At 41.4% G+C, this 27,659-nt stretch overlaps 1 protein-coding gene and 1 long non-coding RNA gene across 2 annotated transcripts in view; one reads left to right on the top strand and one right to left on the bottom strand.

Moving 5' to 3' along the window:
- DEPDC1B (DEP domain containing 1B) overlaps positions 1 to 27,659 on the bottom strand; it is a 172,229-nt gene that overhangs the window by 98,431 nt on the left and 46,139 nt on the right. The window lies entirely within an intron of this gene.
- Positions 265 to 5,223, top strand: LOC129633283 (uncharacterized). Its single transcript, XR_008704992.1, has 3 exons — positions 265 to 2,269; positions 2,675 to 2,795; positions 4,329 to 5,223. It is a non-coding gene; the product is annotated as an uncharacterized LOC129633283 (long non-coding RNA).

The raw sequence follows: 27,659 nt of genomic DNA, 5'->3' as shown, positions 1-27,659 counted from the left end.
TGTGTTTATGTATCTTATGGGGACAATATTATGCTATCCTTGTATTTCAGAATTACTCAAGTCAGTGGACCTATTCTTCATAAATGCCGAAAGCTGGAATTTGGATATGTAGCCAGTATAGTGAAACATCCAAATAGAAATGACCCATGGTTGAAAATATTAGATCAAGAGGGGAGGGTAGAGTTGGGGAAATTGAAGCCCTGTAGATAAATGAGGACTTGGAGGAAGGAAGAATATAGAGAGAACAGAGGCCCTCACTATCCCACTCAGCCCTTTAGCTTACTACCCTGACTGACTAGTTTCTCTGACCCATAACCCTGCTGCTTCACCTGAGTCTAGGCTTGTCTGCCCACTCCTGGCGTTTCAGCTTCTGCGATTCCTCAGCCTGCCCTGAGCAAGTGCTAGCTCAATTAGGGAATCATCCTAACCACTTGGTTCCCTCCCTAGAGGTTTGAACTCTGGGCTTCCATCCAAGATTTCCCCTCTATTTCACTGTCAAAGGCTCAAGATTCAAGTTTTCACCTCAGCAGAATTACAATCATTACCTGTGATTGAACTTTCGGGTAGCAAACAAATAGTGAAATGTTAAATTCCAGTATCGGTACAGTACATCAGTTGCCTGACCCCAGAGCCCCCAGTTGAGTTCAGTTCAGTCGCTCAATCATGCTTGACTCTTTGTGACCCCATGGACTGCAGCACGCCAGGCTTCCCTGTTCATCACCAACTCCCGGAGCTTACTCAAACTCCTGTCCATCAAGTCAATGATGCCATCCAACCATCTCATCCTCTGTTGTCCCCTTCTCCTCCCACCTTCAATCTTTCCCAACATCAGGGGCTTTTCAAATGAGTCAGTTTTTCACATCAGGTGGCCAAAGTATTGGAGTTTATAGCCCCTAAGCTCAGTTTTAAGAAAAATCTAAAGGTAGGATAAAATGATCTGCACTTTTAAAAGGTTCCTCACAAATGTTCCCTGAAGTAGCGAAGATACTTAGCATAGCCCTAAAGAATTCAATCTACAAAAAGGAAAAAAAAGGTAGAGGAAGGCAAGCATGTGCAGAACTTTTAGAAAGCACTACTGCAAGGCCCCACATCTTGTAGTTAGTAAGGTGCCCGGGGCAGAGGTAAGACCCTCTGGGCAGCAGAGGGTCCTGGGAGCCAAGGCCCATGGACTACAAACACACACAAGAGCCCAGAGAGGCAGAAGTGGGACAGTGGTCGGCAGCACCGAGCCAGAGCAGAATGAAAATGAGACTGGGAGGCAGAAGCAGTTGGGGAACAAGGAAGGTCTGTGAGCTGCGCTTGGGGCAGGGTGTCTGTATGTACTGGGCTATCTTGAAGGACTAACAAAGGCAGCAGTGGTGATTGTGTTCGCCTACAACACTGCCACTCTTATTTTCTTTCAGAGCCAAGTGACTGAAACTGGCTTGAATAAAAAAGAAAAGAGTTATTTTAAGCATTTCATCCTTATTGATGACTTCTCTTTCGTTTTGTTTTGATGACTTCTTTATATTTTATGGTTCTCTTTTGTTGATTTCCAACACAGATCTTTTTCCTTTCTTTCTTTCAAGTTTTTACTGGGTTATAACGCATGGACATTACCTGTATAGGGCTTGGGGAATTTTCACTAACTGACCACATCCTTGTAACCAGCACTCTGATCAAGAAACAAAACCTAACTAGGGCCGGAGCCGACCTCCAGTCTCCACCTGCCTAAACATAACTGGTGTAGATCTACTGTGCAAGAAAGAAAGAAACAAGGAGTTTACCCTAAAGCTAAAGGGGGAATAAGAGCTAACTCACAAATAACCCGGAATTTAGTCCACCTACATTGTAACTCCAAAGCCAACTATAAAAAGTGGAGGAGAAGGAGACAAAAGAATTTTATTTCGTGGACAAGTGCACACAGCATTCAGTTTACAGCTTGACCAGATATACCATTTGTGGATTTTTGTGGGTTTTCCCCTTTCATTTAAAATTAAAGAGAGGCCTTCTAGACATTCAAACCCTCTTGACTACATTTCCTTATTTAGCTGTCTCTGAAAACTCTCTAATTGGGGGGCTCCTGGAATTAACGACAGGGCAGTGCTTTGATTTCAGCTCCAGTGAGGAATTAGAAGGGAGAGAAGCTCCTCAGGTTCCCTGTGAAGTGACCTTCAGCTCATCCACATACCAGAACCCTGGAGACTTATTTAAAACACAGATGCCAGGCTAACTCCTCTCCTGAAAGTAGCTTCTTTGGGGTGTAGGGGGACCAGAGGAGTGAACACAGGTATGCCATTATTATCTGATTCTCTCCATCAGACCAGCTGAGGTCTGGAGTTGGGCTCTGCCAGAGGACCTGGGCAGCATTCTAGGAAAAAATGCTTCTTACGTGTTCATCTTTGCATGATGATAAAGTTATCAGAAATAACATCCTAAAGGAATGTTAGACAAAGGTCGTAAGGAGAGTCAGATTTCTCAACTGAGCCTGGAAAAGTACAGAGCCCAAGGAGATGGGAACAGGGGAGGTAAAATGAGACAGGAGGTTTGAGGCAGAACCTGGAATAGCTACAGAGCTGCAGGGCAAATAGTTAGAACCAAGTTTTAGCGATAAGGACCACAGCTTCATCTGCTAAGGATTCTTGCCCCCCAAATTGAAACTGAACCTGACCATACCTCATTTTCTATCATGCAGTTACTGATTTTCAGGAAATGCAGAGGATGGAAAAATAATGAGGTGTGGGGTTGCAACTGGTAATATTTGGAACATGGGAGAATCTGTGAGTGACCAGCTATTTGCAATTACAAGGAAGAAGGTAGGTGGAGAGTAGAGGGAGAACCCATAAGACATCTGAGACAAATGAAACTAATCACAGCATGTGGGTGTTATTTAGGTCATAATTCAACCTACTTTAAAAATTTTTAAAACTAAAAATGTTTAAATACAATTGTGGGACAATTGGAAGATGGAATATTGAACAGATATTTGAAGATAATCGAGAAATAGAGTTTAAAACTGTATTGTATGATAGTTATCTTTTAAAAGACTCAGTCCTTAAGGGCATGGATCAGAATCACCTGGAGGACTTGTGAAAATGCAGATTACTGTGTCTAACCCCCAAAAGTTCCTAATTTTGTAGAACTTTCCTGGGGCCTGAAAATTTCCATTTCTAACAAGCTGGATAATGAGTACATGAGAGTTCTTTATTCCTGTTCTCTCTACTCTTGTTATGTGTGTAATTTCTATTTTTAAAAGGGTTTATTTAAGATAAAGGAAAAGAAAAAAATTGAAAAAGTGTTTGACAATATCCATTTCTGAGTTTTAAAAAAAGCTCTCAACGAACTAGAGAATACAAGGGAGCTTCCTCAACTTAATAACAATCTATGAAAATCCTCAGGTAATGTCATACCTGATGAAAGACCGAATACTTGCTCTCTAAGATCAGGAACAAGACAAAGATGTCTGCTCTTACCATTTCTATCCAACACTGTACTGGAGGTTCTAGCTAGCACAATGAGGGAAGAAAAGGAAAAAGCATCCAAACTGGAAAAAATAAAACCATCTTTTTTCTTTTTTTAACAAGTGGAAAGGTTTATTATGTACATAGAAACAAGAGCTTGTGACACTGTTGAATGGATAGATGCAGATCAATGGAACAGAAGATATATGACTTTGTTGTTGTTTGTTTAATTTCCAAAGTCAGCTTTAATACAAGAGACTTAATTAGCACTTCCCCAACAGTAGCTGGATCTTTCTAGGTAAAATGCCAAGAAGCATTTCCTCTAACAAGTCACTGCAATCATTTTGGATAATTCAGCAGTCCTTCCTTTGTCCCTCACTTTTTTGTTGTTGTTCTTGATGATTCTCTCCGTTTTTTAGCTGCCTTTCTGATAACTTCAACCAACTCCAGATATTTCCTTCTAAATAATTTCACTGTTATCTGTATGGTTCTACTTAATTGTATTACAATTATATGTATGTAAGTTTTTTCACCTTAGATTGAGAACTCATTGAGGTTGGGGACCATGACTTAGAGAGTAAAACCATCTTTACTTACAGACAACTTGATAACCTACGTAGAAAATTCTATGAGGGCCATAAAATAGCTACTAGAACTAATGAGAAAGTTCTGAAATACTGTGGCCAAGGACAGACACTACAGTTGGGTAGGAGCTGAAAGGCTGTGAGGAGGGGCTTTCGATCTCTATTTTCTGAAGCCTCTAGGAGCTTTTGTTCCTTCTGAGCTTGCATCCTATCACAACCTGGGGGCATTCCCTGACTAACGTTGACACTGAATACTTATTCCTTACCTAATCATATTCTCCTTACCTAATCATATTTCTCCAAGGAGAGATTTCTTACAGCAGCAGTTCTCAAGCTTGTCTGAACATTGGAATCACCTGAGGAGCTTCAAAAACTCCTGATCCCTGGGTTCCACCTTCACAGAGTGATTTAATTATGGACTCATGGATTCCTTGTTTATTTAATGAATTATGACCCATTACTGTCATTGTCTTTTTGAAACCAGCTCTTGTATTGTTTCCACATGTCCCCATTAGTTTTGAAATGGTGTCTTTATTTTCTGCTACAAGATATTTTAAGCTCATCAAATATATTTGCTTCTCCAGACCCAGAGTTGACCATTTCTCCAAGGAGCACCTATTGCCTTTAATTGGAAATGGTATTTATTATGCCTTTTCTCTTTGATACAAACAATGAAATTTTTTTTATCTTTGTCTGCCTGACTCTTGCATCTATTTCCAGGTTTGTTCTAAACTCATGCAGGTTAAAAATAGGTGCTATTATTAACCCCTCTACCCCTCAATGCCTGACCCAGTGTAATATAGAATAGGCTCACAACTTATCGTTACATTACTATATTGAGTCAACAGATATTTTTCAAATGCTTACACTGTGCTAAGAACCCAGGATTAAAATTTGAAGCAAGACAAACAGAGTCATGGCCTTCCTGTGGTTACAGTCTAGTGAAAAAAGCACATATGAATCAGAAGATTATATAAACATTTAATTAAAAACACTGTAAGTGCTCTAAAAAATAGGCACACTGAGTTCTAGGCATACATCAGGGAGTCTGATATATTCTGGGTTGGGAAAGTTTCCCTTAAAATAGGAAATGAGGGACTTCCCCAGCCGTCCAATGGTTAAGACTCTGCTTCCACTGCAGGGGGTGTGGGTTCCACCACTATTTGCAGAACTAAGATCCCACATGGTGTGATGCAGAGAAAAAAAAAAAAAAAAGACAAAAAATAGGAGTTACTCAGTTCAAAGGAAAGAGGATTTTGTGTGTGTTGGGGGCAGTAAGGGAGTAGTGGATCTAGCAGTTTCCAGACTTTATCTCTTTATCTAGAGATAAAGAGAGGAACTCGGAATATCTGAGAAACCAAAAAAAGGCTGAAATCTTTGTTCAGTCATTGTTCTTGTTCAGTCACTAAGTTTGTTCTACTATTTGCAGCCCCATGGACTGTAGCACGCCAGGCTTCCCTATCCTTCACTGTTTCCTGGAGTTTACTCAAACTCATGTCCATTGAGTTGGTGATGCCATCCAACCATCTCATCCTCTGTTGCCCCCTTCTCCTCCGGCCTTCAATCTTTCCCAGCATCAGGGTATTTTTTTAATGACTTGGCTAGGATAAGGAGCTGTAGGGTAGCTGGTCAGCTGGGCAGACGCTGACTCTGCAGGACCTTGAAAGCATGTTCAGGGTTTCACTTTTTATTTTCCAGGTAACTGAAAGCCATTGAAGGGCTCAAGCAGGAAAGAGACAATATTTGATCTATATTTTAAAATGAATATTGACAAATGCAAAAAAGACTGGCTGAGTCAAGGGCACACATCAGCACTCCAGCTGAGAGGCTCTTTGCAATCATGCACAGAGAGCTGACAAGTAACATGTACCAGGGTGGTAGCTGTGAAACCTCACTGGCACTCCCTTTCCCTAAACCTAGCACATGCCTGGTGGGCTGCAGTCCATGGGGTCGCAAAGAGTCGGACACGACTGAGCGACTTCACTTTCACTTTTCACTTTCATGCATTAGAGAAGGAAATGGCAACCCACTCCAGTGTTCTTGCCTGGAGAATCCCAGGGACGGGGGAGCCTGGTGGGCTGCCGTCTATGGGGTCGCACATAGTCAGACACGACTAAAGCGACTTAGCAGCAGCAGCAGCAGCACATGCCCATTTTGTGGCCCATTTTAAAGATTTCGACAGACAATAAGAAATCGAGTTATTGAGCTCCTCCTTGAGCCCAACCCAACCCTGGATGCAGCCCCCACTCTATCTGTTCCCCTTTTTTCTTTGATAAGGGAAAACAGAAATTCCTCTTTTATTTGAGAAGGGAAACACAGAAGTGAAATTGGAGTTGATAATGGTGGGAGTTTAGGAACACATAGATACACAAAGCCAATAAACAAACATGCTTTAAAAGCCTACAAGGCAGGGTAGAGGTCTCTGGAGGAAGGGAAAGAAAAGGATAATAGCTGGAAACTTGTTTGACTGTTTTGCTAGGAGGAGGAAAAGATGGGTGAGAGGGTTAGGGAGGGAAGTGTCTGAGCACAGGGCTGAATGTCACCATTTCCTTACTTCCAAGGATCTGCCTTTTTGCCCTCATAAATGTAGCACTGAGGGTTCAGAGAATAACCTGAATGATTCCTTAAAACTATATATAATTTGTGAGCCATGTGGAGATGCTCTAAATTTTTTTTTAAGCTTTCCAACTCTTTCTACAATGCTAGCAGAACTGACAGCAAATCTGATTGACATAGTAATGCAAAGAGGAAGGAGCAGCATAATGTTACCATCTTAACCATTTTCAAGTCTACAGTTCAAGTAGTGTTAAGTACATTCTCATTGTTGTGGAACCAGTCTCCAGAACTAATTCTGGTGAAATTGAAACTCTGTACCCATTAAACTCCCTACTCCTCTCTTCCCCCAACCCCTGGCAACCACCTCTACTTTCATCTCTATGAAGTTGACTACTCTATGTACCTCATATAAGTGGAATCACGCAGTATTTGTCTTTTTGTGTCTGGCTTATTTTACTCATCAAAATGTCTTTAAAGTTGTAACATGCCTACAGAATTTCCTTCTTCCCCCCGCCCCCAACTGCACTGCATGGCATGCAGGATCTTAGTTCAATCTTACTTCTCCAACCGCAGATGAAACTCATACCCTTTGCATTGGAAGCACAGAGTCTTAACCACTTCCCCACCAGGGAAGTCTTAAGAAGTCTTCCTTTTTAAGGCTGAATAATATTCCATTGCATGTATATGCCACAGTTTGCTTACCCATTCATCCTTTGAGGGACACTTGAGTTGCTTCTGTTAGGTAGTTAGAATAGGAAAAAGGAGTCCAAAATGGCAGTGGCTTAAAGACAAAGAAAGAGAAAAGCCCACAAAAAAGGAACAAAAGAAAATCTGGAGACCAGAGTGAGAACTTCAGGCAAAACAAACACAACCCCTTTCTTGGTTAGCCCAATTTGCATAGGGCAGGCTCGGGGGGAGGAGACAAAACGTGTAAAAAGAGGAAGCCAAGACAGATTGAGGCCTCTCCTTTGGGGTTGGCCCACACTCTAGGGTGTATTTTGCTTGTGAAATAAAACTCTGAGCTGTTACAGAGCTGTAACACTGGTCCACCATTTCAAATCTTTGCTGTGGTGAGACAAACCCAAGGAAATTACACACTCCCCTGAAGCTTCCATCTTTTGGTTAGAGTAAAGAATGCTATAAAAGAACTGACTTGTGGTTGCCAAAGTGGAATGAATTGGGGGAGGGATGAAGTGGGATGTTGGGGTTAGCAGATGTAAGCTTTTATATATAGAACGGATAAACAATAAGGCCTTACTGTATAGCAAAGGGAATATATCCAATTTCCTGGAATAAATCATAATGGAAAAGATATAAAAATCAATGTATATATGTGTATAACTGAGTCACTTTGCTGTACAGCAGAAATTAACACAACATGGTAAATTAACTATACTTTAATCAGTCAATAAAAGGGGAATTAAAAAAAGATTACTATGAACATGAGTATACAAACACCTCTTTGAGACCATGCTTTCAATTCTTTTGTATATATACCCAAAGGTGGAATTGCTGGGTCATGTGGCAAGATCAAACCAGTCAATCCTAAAGGAAATCAACCCTGAATATTCATTGAAAGGACTGGTGCTGGAGCTGAAGCTCCAATACTCTGGCCTCCTGATACAAAGAGCTGACTCATTAGAAAAGACCCTGAAGCTGGGAAAGACTGAGGGCAAGAGGAGAAGAGGGTGACAGAGGATAGGATGGTTGGATGGCATCACTGACTCAATGCACATGAGCCTGATCAGAATCTGGGAGATAGTGAAAAACAGGGAACCCTGGCGTGCTGCTGTTCATGGGGTTGTAAAGAGTTGTACACTACTTAGCTACTGAACAACAACAACGATGGTAATTCTATTTTTAATTTTTTGAGGAGCTACCAAACTTTTTTCCATTTCAGCTGCAAAAGGATTTCAATACCTCCAATTTACCAACCTTTGTTATTTCCTGTTTGTTTTTTTAAAATAAGTGAGGATGTGTTTATTTAAGTATACATATTTATTGCAGAAATTAGAGATACAGAAAAATATAAATGAAAGAAAAAACAAAAATGCTTTAAAATAATCCATTTTAAAATGAGGAAATATAGGATTGCTATGTAAATAGCTGTTTAAAAAAATGCAAAGAGATTAGTTAATAGAAAAGTGAGCAAAGGATAGGCACAGGAAGGTGGCCAGGGATGAAAGAGAAGTGGCCAACATGAAATGTGAAAGGGTTGGTATCTGGTATTGTGGAGACAAGAGCAGGAGCCTGCATAGTTCACACTGGCTACTTCTACCTGTTGAGGACACAGTTGAAGGGACTTCATTCAGCTACTTCAGCTGGAGGGGTGTCAAAGACACTCTGTTCTGTCCTATACAGACTGTAACCCCAACTGGTTTATCCACTGAACACAGGAAAATGGAAGCTAGACAGCCAAAGGAAACACTGCCTTCCCTAACTCTGAAACCAATGATATATTTGGAATGCTCCACAGAAGATACAGAAATGAACTGAGCCCTTTAAAATCTCTAAAAACACAAATGATATGGTTAAAGCACACATTTTGTTTTAGAGATAAGAATGCTGGGAAACAATTTTGGAAAAGCAAGAATATGAAGCACTCTGTCCATACTGTGATGCCAGACAATAGTCTGCTCTGCATTCCCTGTTGGTTATCATACTGGGAGCAAAGCACCTCACCAGGGGAATGCCGACAGCCCAGGGCCTCCTACTGGAGTCTGAAGCTATGTGGTGGTTTGGAAACAAGCCCTCAAATGCATTGAAGCACCTCCCCTAAAGAGGTGGGTTGTCTGTCTCCCCAGTGAATCCAGGGGGCTTGTGACTGTTTCAGCAGATAGAATATGACAGAAGTGATTCCATACGGCTTCTGGAACTGGGTCCTAAAAGGCCATTCAGTTCCCCTCAGTTTTCTTGGACGACTCACTCTACAGAAGTTCCTTTACTGGGTCCTCACTCCAGAAACCCAGCCTCCATGCTGTGAAAAGCCAAGCTTGGGAGAGGCTAAGTGTTGGTGCTGGTTGACAGCGCAGCGGAGCTCAGCCTTGGGGACATTTCAGCCCAGGAGCCAGATGTGTGGATAAAGAAGCCTCTAGATGATTTCAGCCCTCAGCCTTTCAAGGCATTCCTCACCTTCTGAATCTTCAGAACAAGAGGCCCCAGTCATCATGGAAGGGAAATGAACAATATATGCTGTGTCTTGTCTAAATTCCTGATCCAAAGAACCTGTGGACCTTTGTCTTTCAATGCCACTGTCACTGTCTTTGGGATCATTTGCCAAATATATGTATATGTGTATATATATATATATATATATTATATATATGACATATGTCTGGAGAAAACTCTTAATTCAAAAAGATGCATGACCTCAATATTCACAGCAGCATTATTTACAACATATATATAGGCTTCCCCAGTGGCTCAGTGGTAAAGAATCTGCCTGCAATGCAGGAGATGGGAGTTCAATCCTTGGGTTGGGAAGATCCATGGCCCCTGGAGGAGGGCATGGCAACCCACTCCAGTATTCTTGCCTGGAGAGTTCCATGGACAGAGAGCCTGGTGGGCTACAGTCCATAGGGTCACAAAGAGTCAGACATGACTGAAGTGACTTAGCAGGTAGGCAGGCAAGCATATATGTATATATACATATATTTGTTTTGGGATCATTTGTTGAGGAACAGTAGATAACCCAACCAAACAGTTAAATTACTAGTGCTACAAAGAAAATAATTTGAACTACTGGTTGACTATTGATTCACCTGCATCAAATAGAAGAATTAGTGTAGTTATAGGTGCCTAAAATCAGAGAACACAGACTCTTCAGCTAGCAGTCACTTTCTAAGAATGCTGTCTTCATTCCACAGAGAGATTATCCTTATGGGTGAAAACCCTGATAGGCTGTGGAGATAGATTATTTTTGGTCTAATGGGTGAGTTTCCCATCAGTGGAAATACCCTATTGGAAGGAAAGTTATGACCAACCTAGATAGCATATTCAAAAGCGGAGACATTACTTTGCCAACAAAGGTCTGGCTAGTCAAGGCTATGGTTTTTCCAGTGGTCATGTATGGATGTGAGAGTTGGACTGTGAAGAAAGCTGAGCACCGAAGAATTGATGCTTTTGAACTGTGGTGTTGGAGAAGACTCTTGAGAGTCCCTTGGACTGCAAGGAGATTCAACCAGTCCATTCTGAAGGAGATCAGCCCTGGGATTTCTTTGGAAGGAATGATAGTAAAGCTGAAACTCCAGTACTTTGGCCACCTCATGCGAAGAGTTGACTCATTGGAAAAGACTCTGATGCTGGGAGGGATTGGGGGCAGGAGGAGAAGGGGACGACAGAGGATGAGATGGCTGGATGGCATCACTGACACAATGGACGTGGGTCTGAGTGAACTCTGGGAGTTGGTGATGGACAGGGAGGCCTGGCGTGCTGCGATTCATGGGGTCGCAAAGAGTCGGACATGACTGAGTGACTGAACTGAACTGAACTGAACTGATGGGATCTTTACAATAATGTTAGATGACAAAGAAGATGTCCTGTATGATTCTCCATGTAGGAAAAAGGGGATTTTGTCCTAGTGGCTGTGAGCTTCCCAGAACCTCAGTCTAGAAGAGAGTGTGATGAGCCAGCCCCTCAATGAGGACTTACTTTATTAAATGCAGGAGAGGACAAAGCTGGGCAGGATAGTAGAGCGTCCTTTTGGTCAGTCCCCAGGAGTCCTCTTGGGGTTTAACAGAAGAATGGAATGGCTGGTTATAATGCTGATAAACCCTGGGAATCTGTAGAAAATACATAGGATGACAGATGGTCTATAAATGAAAAAACAGTAGAACTGCTATTTGATTATTCCTCCCAGGGGCAGGAGAGAGAGTGGTGATCCTGGTATATTCATTATTAAGAGATTTCCCAGTTTTATCTGGATGAACACACTGAACCAAACAAATACAACAAGTCTGGAGTGTCAATAAAAATTGATGGACCTTTGGAAGGATCTTAAGATCAACTGTTGACCATTACAGGATTATAGGTTAGACATGCAGTATTTGTTACAAAGTATTAACAATAATAATACTACTAATAATATGGTATGCAGGCTTAAAGGATTGGGATTAAAGAATTTTCTAATAGTAAAAACAGTATTTGGATACAAATTTAACTCCTTATTATGTAAAAATTTTAACATATGAAAGAATGGAGAGAATAGTATAGCAAACCCAGTTTCAGTAATTAGCAACTTATGGCCAATGCTGTTTCATCTGTAGCCCTACCCACTCTTTATCAGCCTAGCTTATACCCTCTTCATATCATTTTACTGAAAAATTTTAGTGCTGTGTCTTAAGCAGGGGCCCAAAATAAGTCACATGAGATGGACTCAGCCCTGACCTGATGCATATAGCCTGGCCTAACTGAGTCCAGCCAAAATCAACCCAACCAAACCCACAGACCCATGAGTTGCAAAATAATATTAGTTGTTGTAAACCACTGAGATGTTGAGGTTGTTTACATAGCAGTATTTGCCAGTACTTATCCAAAATTTATATAAAAATGTTAACAGTGGACCTCTTTGGATGGAGGGGAATATAAGTAGATTTTTCATTTTATAATTGTACTTTTTGTGTTTTCCACATTTTCTACTTACTGCTTTTACTATTTTTTAAATTAGACTGGGAAAAACAATGTATTTGAAAAGAATTAGGAGGAAAAAACAATGGAAATAACCAAGCTGTTTCTTCTTTCTAATTCTGTACTTAAACTAGAATAAAATTATTTTCTTTCTACAGGAACTGCAAGGGTACAATCAATTAAGCATTGAAGTTTCATATTGTAAACATTGTAAAAAAAATGACATCTTAACAATCAAATCATTATGGACTCGTCCTTCTGCTCTTCTCCTCAAAGGCTTCCCAGTTACAGATACACAGACCCTTCTTTCCTCCACTGCCTCTAAACACATAAACCACACATTTCTGTCTTATTCTAACAATCTTTTCCATTTTTCAAACAATTATAAAAATAAGGAAAGGAGAAACTGAAGAATCAATATGTAATTCAATTACCAGCTAATTAGGGGGAAAGATCTGACATGTAGATTTTATAGTATTGAAGACTCCACCATCGATTTATAAGCCACAGTAGCACTGCCACATTTCTTACCTCAGTTATCAGAGTAAACAGTTATTTATCAATGCAGTCCATGTCTTTTTCATATTATCCAAGATTATCTTCAGTTATTAAAAATTGTGTTCAGGTAAGGGATGGGTCAGAGGGAGGTTCAAGAGAAAGATTCAAGAGTCACATATGTAGTTATGACTGATTCTCATTGTACAACAAACCAACACAACATTGTAAACAAAAAGCCTCCAATTAAAATAAATAAATTAATTTTTTTAAAACTGTGTCATATATATTTGCCAGGTGGGAATGTAGAGCCACAAAAATATACCCCCTACAAGGACACATTTATTATTGTAGTCAAAATTATTGACTACATAAATGAGCATGGAAGATATTATGTTAAGTGAAATAAACCAGACTCAAAGTCAAATACTGCATGCTTCCACTAATATGAGGTACCTAAAGTAGCCAAACTCATAGAAGCAGAGACTAGAATGGGGGATGCTTGGGGCTAGTTGGGAGGGGAAAATGGGGAGATACTGGCAAAGGGCACAAAGCTTCAGCAACACATGATGAAAAAGTTCTGGATATCTAATGTACTATGTGGTAACTATAGTTAGCAATACTGTTATTAAATACTTGATATTTGCTAAAAGAGTAGGTCTTAAATGTTCTTACCAGAAAAAAAGCAAGAAAGAAGGAAGGAAGGAAGGAAAGAGGAAAAAAGAAAACGGTAACTATATAAAGTGATGGATATGTTAATTAGATTGTTGTGGTAATCATTTCACAATGTATTGAAAACATCAAGTTGCATACCTTTATATCTTACTTATACATTTCACAATGTATTGAAAACATCAAGTTGCATACCTTTATACCTTATTTATACATTTCACAATGTATTGAAAACATCAAGTTGCATACCTTTATATCTTACTTATACATTTCACAATGTATTGAAAACATCAAGTTGCATACCTTTATACCTTATTTATACATTTCACAATGTATTGAAAACATCAAGTTGCATACCTTTATACCTTATTTATAGCTTAATAAAGCTGAAAACAAAGAAGGAAACTATGCAGGCATACAACAATGAATCAGGCAAAGATCAAGTTCATTGTAGTACAGGTGTCACAACCCTGAAGTGTTAGAACTTTTAACAAATGGCAAGAAAGACTACTGCACAAAAATGGCAATGTGATAGTCAATCACAGGTAAGATATTCTAAAAATAATAGCCACATTCACTTTGGGGATTCATGTGTTTGACCCTAGGAGGGAAGACCAACAAGAATCTGTGTAATTAGTCTACAGTATTCCAGTTGTTCAAGCTGGTTTTAGAAAAGTCAGAGGAACCAGAGATCAAATTGCCAAAATCCGCTGGATCATCAAAAAGGCAAGAGAGTTCCAGAAAAACATCTACTTCTGCTTTATTGACTATGCCAAAGCCTTTGACTGTGTGGATCACAATAAACTCTGGAAAATTCTGAAAGAGATGGGAATACCAGACCACCTGACCTGCCTCTTGAGAAATCTGTATGCAGCTCAGGAAGCAACAGTTAGAACTGGACGTGGAACAACAGACTGGTTCCAAATAGGAAGAGGGGTATGTCAAGGCTGTATATTGTCACCCTGATTATTTAACTTCTATGCAGAGTACATCATGAGAAATGCTGGGCTGGAAGAAGCACAAGCTGGAATCAAGATTGCCAGGAGAAATATCAATAACCTCAGATATGCAGATGACACCACCCTTATGGCAGAAAGTGAAGAGGAACTAAAAAGCCTCTTGATGAAGGTGAAAGAGGAGAGTGAAAAAGTTGGCTTAAAACTCAACATTCAGAAAACGAAGATCATGGCATCTGGTCCCATCACTTCATGGGAAATAGATGGGGAAACAGTGGAAACAGTGTCAGACTTTATTTTTGGGGGCTCCAAAATCACTGCAGATGGTGACTGCAGCCATGAAATTAAGACACTTACTCCTTGGAAGAAAAGTTATGACCAACCTAGACAGCATATTGAAAAGCAGAGACATTACTTTGCCAACAAAGGTCCATCTAGTCAACGTTATGGTTTTTCCAGTGGTCATGTATGGATGTGAGAGTTGGACTGTGAAGAAAGCTGAGCGCTGGAGAACTGATGCTTTTGAACTGTGGTGTTGGAGAAGACTCTTGAGAGTCCCTTGGACTGCAAGGAGATCCAACCAGTCCATTCTGAAGGAGATCAGCCCTGGATGTTCTTTCCTTTTTTTTTTTTTTTCCTGGATGTTCTTTCAAAGGAATGATGCTAAAGCTGAAACTCCAGTACTTTGGCCACCTCATGTGAAGAGCTGACTTATTGGAAAAGACTCTGCTGCTGGGAGGGATCGGGGGCAGGAGGAGAAGGGGACGACAGAGGATGAGATGGCTGGATGGCATCACTGACTCGATGGACGTGAGTCTGAGTGAAGTCCAGGAGTTGGTGATGGACAGGGAGGCCTGGTGTGCTGCGATTCATGGGGTCGCAAAGAGTCGGACATGACTGAGCAACTGAACTGAACTAAGTCAATAGTAGTCCAGAGAAAAGAAGTTGGAAAAGTCATTGAAGTGTCAAAGGAAGCCACTAGATATTAAAAACAATCACACATCACATTTCCATCACCATCACCAAACCACCATTACCATCACCCAGCAACACCAATACCACTCCACCACACCACCACACCACCACCATCATCACCACCACCAGCACACCATCACCCCCATCACCAACGCCCAGACCACGACCACCACCATCACCACCAACCAGCAGCAACAGATGCCCCCTTCTCTCCTATAGCAGAAGAAAAGAATTTAGATGTTACTCCTTTAAAGTAACTCTTTTTGATTCAACAAAAAGAGGACAAAATATATTGCACTTTTATGCAAAAGTGCTCTCCAGTGATAGAAGTAAATAATGGCAAAGGAAATAGATTTTAGATGAAGAATTGCCATACTAGGCTAGTTTGCTTATAGGTATGAAATTGATTTATATTCTTAAAAATCACAGTCTTAGAGCTCCTGTCTCGGGAACTGTGATTACTCTTACAATGGCTAAGAGAATTGTGGGAAGCATTTATCTTGCTTCACTTTGAAAAATGGTACAAAGAAGGAAGCTGGAGAGTTACACAGTACACAAGTGGGGAAAATAGATGGAACAGAACCATAACATAAGCAATCAGACCACATAATGCCACAGGGATGTCTACTAATGGAAACCAGAAACTGCATAGATCTGTGAATCAGCGCTCAGGTTTGGATGCTGATTCAAGGACATCTAAGATGTGAGACCTTAGGCAGTTTATTTCAGTAACATGGATCAACTTCTCTGTGAGGACTAGATGTAACTTTTCTTCTTAATATCATGGATGATTCTTAGCCCCCAAACTCATGACTTCAAGAAATAGAACCTTTTCTGTTTTTTTTATAGTCCAACTGAATTTCTAACCCTGACTATTATTATTATTATCTGTTTGGTCCTATTTAACAGATTAAAATATACCCTCAGTTCTTTCCATGATTTTCTCAAGGTATGGGAAGGTTGAACTTAATTTCTAACCCTGACTATTATTATTATTATCTGTTTGGTCCTATTTAACAGATTAAAATATACCCTCAGTTCTTTCTATGATTTTCTCAAGGTATGGGAAGCTTAGGTAGGGGAGAATAATTTTTGTCATCTGATCTTAGAGATGGCTCTCATGATGCCCACTGACCTTCTCTCCCTCTCCCCAAGGATTCAGTAGCTCCTTTCTACATTAGGATCAGCCTCACAGCCCAGAAATCTTTATGAGGCTCTCTCTGGACCTGTCTGATGGCCTGCAGCCATTTCTCTCCAGAGATACTATCAAAGGAAGGTGAAGGTTTCCCCTACTCTCAGAAGCCTAAGGAATCTTTTAGCCTCTTCAGATCCATTTCTTCCCCACCCCTGTCCCGCAATTTAAATAATGCCACTCCAATGAGGATTACTAAATGTAACCTAGGATGTTTTTAAGGAGAATATGTGGTACATGTGCAGTATATCATTTAACATCACAGTACAGTTTCGGGCAGCACTACATAATCAAACACATCCATATATCTGCAGTAAAATATATAAATATTCATCCTGTGCGGATGAATAAAAAGGTGGTTTCTCATTGCCCAAGTCAGGTTTGGCCTCCAAATACATTCGCTGCAAACTAAAAAGCTTGGGTTTCATAATCACAGGTAAAGACTGGATCTGTAGCCGAATGTGACCAAGTTAGATACAAGTATGATGTCACTCCACTTAATGCCAATAGAAAGGCAAATGAGAAAGGTGATGATAAGGGCTCATAAGGCCTGTAAAGATTTCACAGATGAGAAAGCACTTGAACAAAGGCTGGATAATGTGTGGAAATTTGCAAAGATCAGAAAATAGAAGGCATTCCATGTGAGGAATAAAAAGAAATTGATTATACTAAATATTACCTTGGACTGCAAAAGATCCAACCAGTCAATCCTAAAGGAAATCAGCCCTGAATATTCATTGGAAGGACTGATGCTGAAGCTGATGCTCCAATACTTTGGCCACCTGATGTGAAGAACTGACTCATTGAAAAAGACCCTGATGCTGAGAAAGACTGGAGGCAAGAGAAGGGGACGATAGAGGATGAGATGGCTGGATTGCATCATTGACTCGATGGACGTGAGTTTGAGCAAGCTCCGGGAGCTGGTGATGGACAGAGAAGCCTGAGGTGCTACAGTCCATGGAATCTCAAAGAGTCGGACACAACTGAGCGACTAAACTAAACTGAAATATTACCTGTCATAAGGAAAGTGGAAATTAATAATAAAACAACACTGAGATAACGCTATATACTTATTAGACCATCTAAAACTCAAAAATCTGAATCTATCAAATTCTGAAGAGAATGTGGAACCACAGGAACTCTCATTCATAGCCGGTGGGAAGGCAAAGTGGTACAGCCACTTTGGGAGAAATTTTGGCAGTTTTTTTACAAAGCAACATATGGTCTTACTATATAATTGTGTTCTTAGGCATTCACTCACCTGATGTGAAAGCCTACGTCCTCACAAAAATCAGCATATGAATGTTTATAGCAGCTTTACTCATAATCTTCCCACACTGGAAGCAATAAAGATGCCCTTCAATAGGTGAATGAATAAAGAAATGTGGTACATTCAGACAATGAATTATTATTGAGCAGTAAAAAGCAATGCACTCTCAAACCACACAAAGACAAGGGGGAATCTTAAATGCATATTTCTAAGTGAAACTATCTAATCTGGAAAAGGCTACATACCACATGATTTTATTCATATGACATTTTGAAAAAGGCAAAGCTATCTCATGCAAAGAGTTGACTCATTGGAAAAGACTCTGATGCTGGGAGGGATTGGGGGCAGGAGGAGAAGGGGACAACAGAGGATGAGATGGCTGGATGGCATCACCAAATCGATGGACGGGAGTTTGAGTGAACTCTGGGAGATGGTGATGGACAGGGAGGCCTGGCGTGCTGCAATTCATGGGGTCACAAAGAGTTGGACACGACTGAGTGACTGAACTGAACTGAACTGAACTGATAGAGATGGTAAATAGATTAGTGAATATCAGGGATTCGAAGTGAGAAAAGGTTGAACTGGTGAAACACAGAGGATTTTTTAGGGCAGCGAAACTATCCTGCGTGATAATGGTGGATATCTGACACCACATATTTGTCACAACTCAAAAGACTTTTAAAGCACAAAGAGTCAACCTAAAGGGATGCAAAACATTTTTAAAATTGTTTAGAAGGTGAGAGGCTTCCAAGATAGAAAGTAGAATGTGACAAAATAATCTAACTGTACTACAAATATATAAAACAACCTCATTGAAGAGGATTAGGGGCAACGCTGCTGATCTAAGTAATTGTGGGAATGAGTGGAGTCTCTAAATTAAACAGAAAAGGAACTCTAGTTGATTAAGTGGGCTGTGGGTTAACAGTTCTGAAACTGTTACCTATGTATACTAGAACTGAACTATTAAGTAAATGCATGGTAGATACTGCGGTCAGGTTTCTCATGGAGTTACAGATAAGCAAGGGGCAAAGCTAGAGTGATCCATTTAGTAATGGATTAGAATTGAAGATATTAATATGAACTTTGCTTATCTTCATATAGATACAGATGTTACATATAGAAACATTTATAGATATATGCATATAAACTGGTTAGTGTATACATATACTTCCTTGCTTTGTCAGCTGAGAGGTTCTGGAAGCAATGACACCCCAGTAGTAATGAGCACACCTGGTGCTACATCTTGATCTCTAACACCATTCTCCAGTCAAAGAAACCAGGGCCCTTGGAGAACTGGCAGATTCTAGGACTAGGGCAGAAAATATGCAAGATAAGTTTGGAGCATCTTGCAGTGCCAGAAAGTAAGGACGTAGAGATACGTCCAAGTGACACAGGAGCCACCTGGGAGAGCTCCCAATGGCCAAAGCTGGAAGAATTTGAGCAACAAATTAAACGAGGTAGTATTAGATTATCACCCAAAGTATACAATAGATATTCATGAGTCCCTACGATTATGAATAAATGAGAGGATGAATAAATGGGAGAGAATAGGCAACTTACTCAAGCAGAATAATTCCAGATAATTTATGCAGAAGCTTAGCTCTCAAGGGGGTATCGTTAAGTGTTGCTATACATAATGCTGCTGCTGCTGCTGCTAAATCGCTTCAGTCGTGTCCGACTCTGTGCGACCCCATAGACGGCAGCCCACCCAGGCTCCCCAGTCCCTGGGATTCTCCAGGCAAGAACACTGGAATGGGTTGCCATTTCCTTCTCCAATGCATGAAAGTGAAAAGTGAAAGTGAAGTCACTCATTCATGTCCGACTCTTCGTGACCCCATGGACTGCAGCCTACCAGGCTCCTCCATCCATGGGATTTTCCAGGCAAGAGTACTGGAGTGGGGTGCCATTGCCCACTCTCTTCCAAACAATAAAGTATAAAAAGATGAAGAGTAACATTACCTCAATCACGTACATGATCAGGGTTAATATCAACAGTGAGAAGTCATGTTGATAGTATGTACCCTTGATATGAGTGATAATTTACCTCTATTGTCTTCCTTTTAAAAACAAATAAAACATCTAATCATGAGACAAATTCCAAAGGAGAAACATTCTACAAAATACCTGACCAGTACTCTTCAAACTGTCAAGGTCATCAAAAAACAAAGAAAGTCTGAGAAACTATCACAGCCAAGAGGAGCCGAACCTAAGGAGACATGACAACTAAATGCGGTGGTATCTTAGATGCAATCCTGGAACAGAAAAGGACATTAGGTAAAAACTAAGTAAATCTGTATGGATAAAGTACGGACTGAATAATAACGTATTATTATTAGCTCATTAGTTGTAACAAATGTATCATACTTATATACCATGTTAATAATGGGAAAAACTGGGTAAGCATTTATGGGATTCTCTATGCTAACTTGGTGATTTTTCTGTAAATCTAAAACTATACTAAAGTTTATTTTAAAAAAATAACCTAATACAGGTGCATCCCAGATTTTGAGGCTTTTATCACTTTGCTTTTGTCATGGTTATCATTTACTTTCTTCCTGGCCCTAAACCCCTATTCAGAGCTCTTTGACAAATTTGACTAAACTCGATGCCAAGATTCATCATCTTGAGGCTCTTTAGCATTCAAATGGACAACCCATCCAGCGCCATGCCTGACACTTCTTCATCTGTTCAGTTCCAATAACCATCATACACTTCGTGTCACCTCTCACTGCCACACAGTGCTGTCTATCTCCACACTGAATTTCTTACCACAGCCTATGTCTTCCAATATCCCCATTCACCTTCTTCCATAGTCATAAGATCCCTGGTTTTAATCCTTTTTTTTATTTTCATTTTTTGTGCAGTATGTAGGATCTTAGTTCCCCAATCAGGGATTGAACCCATGCTCCCTGCAATGGAAGCTCCAAGGCTTAACCACTAGACTGCCAGGGAAGTCCCTAGAGTCCCTGGTTTTATCTTGATACAGAGTCACCTAAAATTAATACAACAGCTCCCAGATTTCTTTGTGTTACATGTAACCCCTATGACTAAATTCTAGCCAATGAGGTGTCACTTTTGTTGCTGCTGCTGCTGCTGCTAAGTCGCTTCAGTCGTGTTGGACTCTGTGCGACCCCATAGACGGCAGCCCACCAGACTCCCTCGTCCCTGGGATCCTCCAGGCAAGAATACTGGAGTGGGTTGCCATTGCCTTCTCCAATGCATGAAAGTGAAAAGTGAAAGTAAAGTTGCTCAGCCGTGTCCTACTCTTCGCGACCCCATGGACTGCAGCCTACCAGGCTCCTCCATCCATGGGATTTTCCAGACAAGAGTACTGGAGTGGGGTGCCATCGCCTTCTCTGGTCACTTTTGTTATGCGTCCTTAAATGGAGGGATCAAGTCCTTCTCTTATCCTCTTCCTCCTTCTACTGGCTGAAACATGTATGTATGAATAATGGCTGGAATTCCAACACCCATTTTGGACCATGAGATAACTATGGGAATGGAAGTGACATATGATAGAGCTACCGGATAGAAAGTTTCTAGGTCTCTGATACTCGACTGCAACCAACTCAGCTCTGACTGCATATGGCTGGAACTTTACATGAGAAAGAATTTCTATCTTATTTGGGCTTCCCTGGTGGCTCAGATGGTAAAGCGTCTGCCTGCAGTATGGGAGACCCGGGTTCGATCCCTGGGTTGGGAAGATCCCCTGGAGAAGGAAATGGCAACCCACTCCAGTACTCTTGCCTGGAAAATTCCATGGACTGAGGAGCCTGGTGGGCTATAGTCCATGGGATCGCAAAAGTAACTGTTATTTTGGGTTTCATCATTCCTGGTTGAACTTACAAATCAATTCACACCCTTATTCCATCAACCCCTCCTTGCTCTGTAGCACGATGATTTAAGAGTAGGAGTAAGAAATCAAATCCACTCCAGTATTCTTGCCTGGACAATCCCATGGACAGAGAAGCCTGGTGGGCTACAGTCCATGGGGTCACAAAAGTCAGATACGACCTAGTGACTAAAGCACCACCACCACCAGTAACAGCTTGCAGACAAGCACGTGCAATAATACTGACTGATCTAAGGTCCTTCTGAATTTCAACGCTCCACACAGTCCTTCCTTTGAGAAGGAAAAAAAACTTACTCTTCTTAGTCCTCTCACTACATTATTACTATATCAGCATATTTAAATACTTTATTGAAATATGACTGAAATAAACTACACATATTTAAAGTGGATAGTCTGAGCAGTTTTGACATATACGTACCCAGGAAAGCTTCTGGAGTAGGAAATGGCAACCCACTCCAGTATTCTTGTCTGGGAAATATGACAGGTAGAGGAACCTGGTGGGCTACAGTCCACAGGGCTGCAAAGAGTCGGAGACAACAGAGCACGTGAGCCCAGGAAAGCATCACATCAATCAAGACGGTGAGCAACCAATCATTCCTGAAAGTGTCATCCTATTTTGTTGTAATCCTTGCTTCTTGCCCACTTTGCTCCTAGACAACCACTAATCTACTTCCTGCCACTATAGATTAGTTCACATTTTCCAGAATTTAAATAGAATCATAGAGCATGTTCTTTTTTGTGTGTAATCTGGCTTCTTTCATTATGATTTTGAGTTCATCCATATTACAACATTTATCAGTAGTTGAGTTCCATTTTATTTTTGAGAACTATTCTATTGTAGAATTCCACCATCATTTGTTTATCTGTTCACCTGTTAATGGATATTTTCGTTGTTTGCAATTTTTGGCTATTAAAATACACAATGCTGTAAAAAAAAAAAAAGAAATCAAACAGATTTGGTTTGATACCAGCTTTACCACCTTATGGGCTTCCCTGGTGGCACAGTGGCCAATGCAGGAGATGCAAGAGACTGGCTGGTCAGAAAGATTCTCTGGAGTAGGAAAATGGCAACCTGCTCCAGTATTCTTGCCTGGAAAATTCCATGGACAGAGGAGCCTGGCATCAGGAGCCTGGCAGGCTACTGTCCATGTGACCGCAAAGTCGGACCTGACTGAGCATGCAGGCATTCTACCACTTAATTCCACCACTGATCTTGGGCAATTTACCTAGATGTTGTAAGTGCTAATTTCTTTATCTGTATTTTCCTTATTGTACCTATCTTGTAGGGATGTTCTGAGGCTATAATTGCATGAGACACATAAGGAGCTTAGTAAGCACCACTGTCATTTGAGAATCCTGATTTCACTCACCTCCATCACTTCATCTGCTCTTACTGTCATTCTCAATATTCTCCTTTACTTGTTCTGCTGCATCTTTCTTGCAAACCCCTACCTTGGTCAATGCAAGCCTCTCTGTGCCCACACGATCATGGGCTAACACAATTATGTGCATCAGGACCACTACAAATGTATGCTCTCCTCAGCTAGAGGCTGGGGATTATTTGAAATCTGCCTCTGTCCCTGGGTGCATCCATTCCCCACTGTGTTTATGCAACTTTTCACTCTTCTTCTCAAGCCATCCCTAGAGGAAATAAACATGTGTATGCTTCTTCTTCTTTAAAAAAAAATTCCCTCAATCCCACATTTCTTTACCTACCACCCTTGATTCTTCTCTCCTCACCTCATTGCCTAAAAAGAATAGTCATCACACTAGTGCCTGAGGAAAAGATTAGATGGAGGGATGCCCGTCAAACTCAACATGTCCAAAATCAACTCACCACATGTTCCTCCTTCCTGCTTCCCAATCAGTCTTGGGCCTGGGCATGCACCCTTGAAGCGGAAGCACTGCATTCACCTTACAAAGCTCCCTTAATCTCATGCCAGGCCATTTCTTTCCTTTTCTCACCTGGAATAGCCTGTTGGGCACACTCTCGTCTTCATTTTCTCTTTGACAAACAGCCTCTCATCTTTCACAAGTCAGCTGATACCACTTCTTCTTTCAATCCTTTTCTGAAGTCCTGCCCTCAGCCAGGGAAAATTCTCTCTCCTTTGTGTCACTACATCATGCAGATTAAAAATCACTTTCCGCTGGGATACTTGACTTGTTTGCCTACTTGTCTCCCTCTACTCAAGTGTAAATCTCTGTGGGGATTGCTATTATTTGACTTGTTTTTTATGCTCAGTGTTCAGCACAGAATCTGATACATACTAGTTTAACAAACTGTTGTTGGATGAATGAATAAGTCAGTAAAAGAATGAGCAGAGAAAGAGAACCTCATATTTTTTGAGCTCCTGTCATATGCCAGCATTGTTCTAGGAACTTGCAGTGAACAAAACAGACAAAAATGTCTGCCCTCAAGAAGGTTATTTTCTAATGAGAAAGACATTCTGAAAAACAATATAAATGGGGGCTTCTCTGGTGGCTCAGATGGTAAAGAATCTGTCTGCAATGCAGGAGACCCTGGTTCAGTTCTTGGGTTAGGAAGATCCCCTGAAGAAAGGAATGACTACCCATTCTAGTATTCTTGCCTGGAGAATTCCATAGACAAAGGAGCCTAGCGGACTGTAGTCCATGGGGTTGCAAAGAGCTGGACACAACTGAGCGACTAACACTTTCACCTTTCACCTTCAAACAATATAAATAATAACTAAGCACATTGTAGGGCATGTTAGAAGGTAATAATAGTTGTATGGAACAAAGAAAGTACAAGGCAAAGGGAGGTACTTGTTGCAGTAGTAAATAGGGTAAACGGCCTGCCTCATTGAGAAAGCATGATCTGAGCAAAGATTGGAGGGAAATGAAGGGTTTGGCCAAGAAGAAGTGACCCTGAGGCAGACGCAAAAGCTAAACCTTAGGGCCTAAGATGGGACTGTGCTTAGCACAGGCCAGTGAACACAAGGAAGCCAGCATGGCTGGGCCAGAGGAAGCCTAGTAGGGAGTCATAGGAAATGAGGACAGAGGGTCAACGGCAGTGGAGACAGACCATGGAAGGCCTTGTAGACCATCGTGGAGACTCTGGCTTCATCTCTGGGTGAAATCATAGGCCATTGCTGGGTCTCGAGTAAAAGTGTGACATGCATCAATTTGCTAATAGATGACATTGGGTGCTATGTAGGCAATGCATTGTATGGAGACATGGGCCAAAGCAGTGAGTCAGAGAGGAAACTATTTTAGAGATACAGGCCGACGTGATGAGGGTCCAGAAGTGGTCAAATTCTGCTGCTACTTTAAGAGGAAGCCTTTGTTGTTGAGTGAGAGAGAGGAGTCGAAGATGACGTCGAGGTTTGGGGCCTGAACTGGAAGGAAGGTGCTGCCCTAAAAGCTTTCCCTGTATTAACTTATCTAATCTCCACACTGAACCGATGAAGGAAGTAGTGCCAAGGTTCCTATTTTCAGTGGGGACACTAAGACTCAGAGAGGTCACCTGGGTCATACAGCTTGTAAGTATCAGAGCCAGGATCTGACCAGGAGGCTGGTTCCAGAGTCAGTGCTCTCAACTCCTGCCCCCAGCTGTCCTCCATGACCGTGGCTTAGCTGGACACAAAGTTATGATGGGTAAAAATGCAAAAAGACCAAGGATAATGCTCTCATCTGGGCAAAACTATCTGGGCTCAAAGTAGGATATTTGGCACGAGAATAAAAAGAAACAGATTCATGAACAAGACAATGCAATGCAGGTGGAAGACATGCTGCCAAACGTTCATTCAGCTTTAAGATAGAAGACAGCAGCTCTGAACCCAGGGCTTGCACGTTCAGGTAGTCAGATGCATACATCAGGCCTATTGAAGTTGTAAGTCCCCTGGAGCAACCTGGGCACAGAATGTCCCCTTGAATGGCCTGGACACTTGTAGCCAATAATACCTTGTACCAAACCTTCTGTCTTTAGTAACCAGGCTGTTCCCTAAATGGACTGAATCCTGCTGACTTTAGAATATATGCAAAGTACAGTGGTATTTTAAAAATGCTGCTGCCAGGAGCCGGCATATTGCATATTGAGTGCATATTGCATATTGAGTGCAGCACTTTCCACAGCATCATCTTTCAGGATCTGGAATAGCCCAACTGAAATTCTATCACTGCCGGGAGCCAGCGTGAGGAGCTCCACCCATGACAAAGGTCATGAGGAAGGAGGCTCGGCATACGCAAAGGCGGGGTCGAGCCTCAGGAGTCCCCCTGGAAATTCTCGAGCATCTACCCCCCAAAACCGGAGTCTGCCTACTTTCTGCTTTGTGCTTTCACCTACACCTCTGACTTTACGGGGGGCTGTCCCCCACTACCTCTCTCTGAAAAAAGAGTTAACTTACAGCTCCACGTTCTAAACTGTCTAAATACAGATTCCTTTGAGCAGTTAAAAGATTGATTAGAAATTGTATTGGTGAAGGGATTTTCACTTGTTGGGCCAATGTTTGCTGCTAAGTTTCCATATCCCTTACCTGCTGTGTCCCTGGCAGTGTATTGATTAATATAATTGGTGTAAGTAGTAGCTTTAATGTTTGTAACCTGGGACCCTTGAGTTAATTCTTTTTCTTGTTATAGCCCACCACACCTTTGCTCTGTAGGAATGCAATGTTATCTAATGCTTTTGGAGGGTGGCTCCTGACCAATCACCTTTAGAGAAAAATAAGCTTTCTGAAGAAAGGGTCTTAAAATGTTAACAGGCCTCCGGGCCAGAAGATGATGCAAATCACCTAAGCTTTTGCATATGATAAGTTTGCAGAAAGAAAGCCTGGCTTGCTGCATGACTCTACCCCTTCCCCCATTATCCTCTATGCATAACTTAAGGTATAAAAACTACTTTGGAAAATAAAGTGCGGGCCTTGTTCACCAAAACTTGGTCTCCCCATGTTGTTCTTTCTCTCACCTTCTGGCTGAATTATTCAGCCTCTTTTCTCCACGGAATTTTCTCACTGAGCTATCCTTATTTCAGCCTCTTTTCTCCACTGAATTTCCTCACTGAGCTATCCTTATTCTATTACTCTTTATATCCTTAATTAACGTTTAATTAAGCAGTTGTTTCCTGATCCTCGCCGACGCCGTCCCCGCTTCGAATACCCTGGATCCACCGGGGCTGGACCCCGGCATGCTGCGGCTTGAATATAGGTGCTGACTTAGACGATAAGGGTGGTGCTGTTGATTGGATCATATATGCATGTGATCATATATGCAGCTGTCAGTGAAAGCCATGACCACACCCAGTTAGCCACTAAAAGAAAGAGCCCTCTGGTCTTCTCTCTGGGGCAACTTGGTATAACAGGACGTGTTGTAAGCGTTTCATTGTGATTGCATCTGCTAGAAATGTCTACAGAAACTTCTGTCCTCATCTCCCACCCATTCATCTCCTCTCCAGTCAACAATACACTTACCTTCTGGAGTGGAAGTATCATAACCCTTGGAAGTACCATAACCCAAGGGTCCTTAACCTCTTGGGTAAGGACCAATCTTCTTTTCCTCCCCACTCAAATCTGGAAAGTCCTTTATTCTCTGTGCTTATGCTATTTCATAGTCTCACCAGTTAGTTCAGTTCAGTCACTCATTCATGTCTGACTCTTTGCGACCACACGGACTGTAGCACGCCAGGCTTCCCTCTCTATCACCAATTCCCGGAGCCTACTCAAACTCGTGTCCATTGAGTCAGTGATGCCATCCAACCATTTCAACCTCTTTTGCCCCCTTCTTCTCCCACCTTCAAACTTTCCCAGCATCAGGGTCTTCCCAAATGAGTCAGTTCTTCATATCAGTTGGCCAAAGCCCTGGAGTTTCAGCTTCCGCATCAGAACTTCCAATGAATATTCAGGACTGATTTTCTTTAGGATGGACTGGTTGGATCTCCTTGCTGTCCAAGGGACTCTCAAGAGTCTTCTCTAACACCACAGTTCAAAAGCATCAGTTCTTCAGCACTCAGCTTTCTTTACAGTCCAACTCTCACATCCATACCTGACTACTGGAAAAACCGTATATAGCTTTGACTAGACGGACCTTTG

This window comes from Bubalus kerabau, chromosome 18 (assembly GCF_029407905.1).
Source record: "Bubalus kerabau isolate K-KA32 ecotype Philippines breed swamp buffalo chromosome 18, PCC_UOA_SB_1v2, whole genome shotgun sequence".
NCBI classification, from domain to species: domain Eukaryota; kingdom Metazoa; phylum Chordata; class Mammalia; order Artiodactyla; family Bovidae; genus Bubalus; species Bubalus kerabau.
Note: the sequence above shows the minus strand (reverse complement) of the source record. Positions and strands in the feature narration are given on the sequence as shown.